Genomic DNA, 5,499 nt, shown 5'->3' with positions numbered 1-5,499 from the left:
AAAAACTCTGCATCAACTCCAGCTCTGAGATCCCAGCCAGCTGAAAGCTGGTTTCTGGGGTTTTGTTTCGCTTCTATATTTGTTACAATGTTTCAAACTGCAAGCTCAGAGGCCGGCAAGGCAGGCGAGGAACGTTGGAGTCCTCTGTCACTGAAGCAAGCAAGCCTCATGTTAGCTTCCAGCTGCCTGGCTGCCGGCCGCCATCTTGGCTGGCAGTTAATTTGCATATCTCGCTGATTAGCCAATGGGAAGGGTAGCAGTCGTACGCCAATTACCATGTTTCTCTTTTATTAGATATGATTTCAGAGAGGAAGGGAGAGGGAGAGAGATAGAGACATCGGATGATGAGAGGGAATCATTGTTTGGCTACCTCCTGCACACCCACTACTGGGATTCAAACCTGCAACCTGGGCATGTGCCCTTGACCAGAATCAAACCCAGGGACCCTTCAGTCTATAGACCAACACTCTATTCACTGAGCAAAACCAGCTAGGGCTCATTTCTATTTTTAAAGTACACAAGTGGGCACAATTCATAGAAAAGTATTCAATCCACAAATATTTATTGAGCCACTAATATATAAATAGAAAATTTGTAGTAGTACCGTATTTGCTGGCGTATAAGACGACTGGGCGTATAAGACGACCCCCTAACATTTCCACTCAAAATACAGAGTTTGTTATATACTCGCCGTATAAGACTACCCCCTCTTCCGCACACCTTCCACACACCAAATAAAAGGTAAAACAATATCATATTTGATTTTAACATTTTAATTTAGTTCGCCATCACTGCCTTAGAGTGTGCTTTGGAAGGTCATCAGTTGTTTTCTTTGACCTTAATATTGACTCATCAGGAAAGCAGGAAAGAGATAATAAGACAGATTTGTTCCCAAGGACAATGGCGGGTTTCATTGTCTCACCAATACAGTCTAAGAAACTGTGTGGAAAGGAGATTAAACCTGTCAAAGTTACACAGCAGTAAAATCACACAGACCCAGAGTTGTCTGCCCCATAGCCACCCTGCCCCACCACACACATGCACACGCACAAGCAAATGCACACACTGCACCTCCCCCATCTCCTTATTTTAATATGGTATGTTTACATGTGACAAAGACTTTTTAAACAGCTCTTCATTTAGGAAGAACTCTATACCTTATTAATTTTAAAACAACAGATTAGAAACTTAGTTCTAAGAATGAGTACTTATCTCCTGGAGATCAGAAAGGTCAAATAATAGAGATAAGGAAAATCTAACACTACACCAGTGCTTCCTTTACCGGCCTCACAAGCACTATGGGCAGTCTATCTGAAGTGTACCTGGCGTATAAGACGACCCCCCACTTGGAGGCATATTTTTCAGGGCCAAAAAATCGTCTTATACGCCGGCAAATACGGTAACTATAGGTGGTAGATTATATTTCCAAAGATGATTGCCACAAACATTAATTTCCAAAGTTAAAATTCTTCTCTGTATGCTATGTACATAGTGACCTGAAACTAGGAGTGCCTTAATATGTTTCTTATGTTTATAGATGATTAACCTCTGCTTAAGCTGTGCCTGACGTGGTGGTTTCCCAATAAATACCTACTAAATAAATGGAGGCATATACTAGAAGAAGCATAATACCCCTGTGTATTAGTTATCCATTGCTATGTAGCAAATTACTCCAAAAGTTAATATCTTTAAACAATGAACATTTATTATCTCACAGTTTCTATGAATGAAGAATCAAGGAACTACTTGGCTGGGTGGTTCTGGCTCAAGGTGGTTCACAATGCTACAATCAAGTTGTCAGCCTGATTACAGCTGTCTGAGACTTATAAGGCCATAGGAACCCTTTCCAAGAATACTCACAAGGCTGTTGACCAGAGCCCTTATTTCCTTGTCATGTAGGCCATTGAGCTGCCCACATGTGGCAGCTGGCTTGCCTCAGAACTGATGATGATGATGATGATGATGATGATGATGATGACAATGATGATACGTGTGTATATGTGTCTGTCTGTGAGAAAGAGAGTTATGGAGAGAGAGAGAGAGCGAGAGAACATTGCCTTTTATGATCAAGTCTAAAGTCACCACCACTCTGTACCTTATTCTATTCTTTAAAAACAGGTAAGGGGGAGAGATCAACCAAAGGACTTGTATGCATGCATATAAGCATAACCAGTGGATACAGACACCAGCGGGGTGAGGGCATGAGCAGGTGGGCAATGGGGGGATAAAGACACATATACATATTTAATACCTTAATCAATAAAGAAAGAAAAAAAAACCAAGTTACTGCTATACCCAGTTCCCACTCGCTCCCAGGAAAAATATTACACAATACGAGGTGATCACTGGAGACTATCTTGGAGGCTGCCTACCCACCTTGTGAATTGTTAACTATGCAAAAAGCAGCCTCCAAATGCTGTGAAAGTGGTTAGAAATTACTTAGGAACCTTTCTTTCATAGTTTTGAAAACATGGTAACATTATCATCTCTTTGCTCTTCAAATGCAAAGGGCATTCCAGCAGGTAAATGAACAGTAATAACTACCTTTGCACTGCAAAAATTCCAGGGAGGTTCGGGTAAATTGCCTTGAGGCAGTTTTTGTTTGTGTCTTTGGAGCACAATATTATTCCTTAACTAGAATGAAAGTTAGGTCTGTGTTTCTCAAGCCCATCTCCACCAACCCAGCAAAACTATATACCAGCCTGGCTGGTGTGGCTCGGTGGTTGAGCATCGGCCCATGTACCAAGAGATCACCTGTTGGATTCCTGATCAGGGCACATGCCTGGTTTGTGGGCTCGATCCCCAGCAGGAGGCAGCCAATCCATGTTAATGTTTCTCTCTACATGGATGTTTCTATCTCTCACTCCCCATTCCTCTCTCTCTAAAATAAAAAAAAAACATTTTTTAAAAACTAGGTACCAGTTTAAGCATAAAAAAACACTATTGACTAATAGTTCATATTACTTAAACTGTTGTTCTAAGATGGCCTGTGAAGACAAGTAAAGTGTCATTATAATCAGGAATTTTTGAGTGAATGGTCAGTATTTTCCAAAGAACAAAATGTGGGTTTGCTTTACGGAGGGGAAATTTTTTTTTCTTGGTTTTAAAACACACACACATACTTTCTCTCTCATGAAAAAATTAAAGTAAGAAAAAGTAAATGCTTTGCTTTTTAATGAATTTACTAAATAGAGATTTTGGCTGAGTTATCCAGAGGCAAACATGGTCTCATGTGAATATTTTCTAACTGGTAAACCTATATGGCCCTTTGATGGGTTAGAGATAGGGCCCTTTGTCTAATTTTAGCTCATTATTTCTCAACCTCCACCAGTGCCTGTGCAACTTTATTCTGTGGGATGAAGCTTTTTGTGTCAATTCCAGATAAAGCCTCAGAATAAGCAATTGAATGTTCATGGGGAGCACGCATTTGGTAAAGTGGAAAAAACCCCCACAATTTTCCTCTTATAGGACATTTGAATCAAATTATTCCAGTAGAGAAATGAAATTTATATCAAACATACAAAGAAGAAAGGAAATTTTGCCAAATATGCTGTGGGTGTGAACATTTTCACACAGCCTTTCCCCCCACACAATTTTGCACAGTGGCTGCCAACCCTGGCCCAGATGTTTCACATCAGTGTTTGAAGATCATGTCTTCCCTAGGCCAGCAGAAACTCAGTGTTTGCTCTGGTTGAATTCCCCTAAACTCTGTACCTCTAAGACAAAAAGCATCTTAGGCCTTTGAGTTTTGTACCACCTTGGCAAGCTCTGTGTGGCTGGTAACCTTAACCATAAAAATGCTTTTAAATCATTTCTGTGATAATTAGACTGAGGTTTGCCCTTTGAAGTCTGCCTCTAGTTGGCATTTTGGGTATCACTTAACAAACTCATACCCAGCTTGTGTGCTCATATGTTGGCCTCGTGGCCATAGGGCCTATTAAGTTTTTATTTCAAGGCTGGATTAGTGGATAAGAGCAAGTTTATCAACACCAATAGATCTTTGAGTAAGGTGGTTTTATCAGGTAGCATTTTCTCCTTTTCTCAACCAGCTCTTTTCTGTCAGATGTTTAAATAACAATTCATGGCCTACACTAGTGCTTCTCAACACTAAAATGCATATATAAATCACAAAACATCTTGTTAAAATGCAAGTTCTGATTCAGTTAGATATGGGATGGGACCTGAGATTCTGCATTTCTAGTGAGTGTCCAGATTATGCTGATGTTGCTAATTCAAGACGTATTTAGAGTCTCAAGGGCCAACAACTAAATCAATAGCGATTAGAGGCAAAGCTTGCTTTCCTGTAATAGGAACCGGGTGATCTCTCTGTCACAGGCAAACTCTTGAATTTTTCTCCAGCTACATGGGTTTGAGTAAAGAAAATACTGTTTGAGCCACTTTAGTTTGATAAACATATTTCTTGTTTCTAATGACTGTAGTAAGTAATGGAAATTGTATGGACATTTTTAGCACTTGTCTTGTCTTTTTAAAATGTCAGCACATTAGCTGTGGTTTGCTTTGTTTGAAGTGACCTCCACTGCTGCTCAGGAAACACTCTACAAGTTACTTTAAGATAATTAATCATATTGAATTAGTGATTGGATTTTAAAAGCCTCTCTAATGCCAATACATTCTCAAGGACTTTCAGTGTCTTTTCCTCTCTCTCTCTCTCTCTCTCTCTCTCACACACACACACACACACACACACACACACACACACACTTGGCCCATGTCCTACAGACTTCAGAAAAGTTCCCACTTGACTAATACTAATAACTGGAAGTATCGCGATAGAAAAGCCCCATTTCTTTAAGGATGCTCCATCTAGCTCCAAGAAGCAAGTTGGCTAAAAGAAACTAGAGATGGGGCATCAACTGGGGCTTGAGGAAGAACATAAGTGATGAAAATGCTTTGAAGAGTTGAATGCTCCATACCAAAAAAAAAGAGAAAAAGAAATACACATGCACAATAGTAATTGCTATAAACTATATTAATATACTACAATCCTGGATTTTATTTTTCGTTTCTGGTTTTCTAAAACCCTATATGGTCCATGTCAACCAATATTCAAGTGTGTATTAGATCCACTACTCTGAATTGGGTGCTATGAGAAAGTCAAAGATGATGTAAGACAAGATTTCTGTCCTCAAAAGTTTGGCAGTCTATATGCTGGATATATCAAGTATCTGCAATTCACTACAAAGATGGGGAGAGGTGCTCCAGTACAGACTCATGGCGGTTTTTGAAATGTTATCTTAAAAATGAAATATCACCTGGAGCATCCCTATCTAGAACTCAGCTTTACATCTTAGGGAATTCTGGTTCACTTCTGGAAAACTATGTGTGTGTATGCAAATTTGCTGCCCTGGTCCAGTCTGAAGCCACTATTTTTCTTTTCTTATTTTTATTCATTCAACAAATAGTGATTAAGAGCGTGTTATGCATGCTAGAAATTTTGCCCTATTTATTCTAGTCATAATTGTACAAAATGGTCTAGAG

At 39.5% G+C, this 5,499-nt stretch overlaps 1 long non-coding RNA gene across 1 annotated transcript in view; it reads left to right on the top strand.

Annotated features, from left to right (window-relative positions):
- LOC107183292 overlaps positions 1-1,427 on the top strand; it is a 14,631-nt gene extending 13,204 nt beyond the window's left edge. Inside the window, exon 3 of the long non-coding RNA XR_001514074.1 lies at positions 1,417-1,427. This is a non-coding gene — a long non-coding RNA (uncharacterized LOC107183292). The remainder of the gene's footprint in view (positions 1-1,416) is intronic.
- Positions 1,428-5,499: the final 4,072 nt, after the last annotated feature.

Source organism: Myotis davidii, unplaced genomic scaffold (assembly GCF_000327345.1).
Source record: "Myotis davidii unplaced genomic scaffold, ASM32734v1 scaffold161, whole genome shotgun sequence".
Lineage (NCBI taxonomy): Eukaryota > Metazoa > Chordata > Mammalia > Chiroptera > Vespertilionidae > Myotis > Myotis davidii.
Note: the sequence above shows the minus strand (reverse complement) of the source record. Positions and strands in the feature narration are given on the sequence as shown.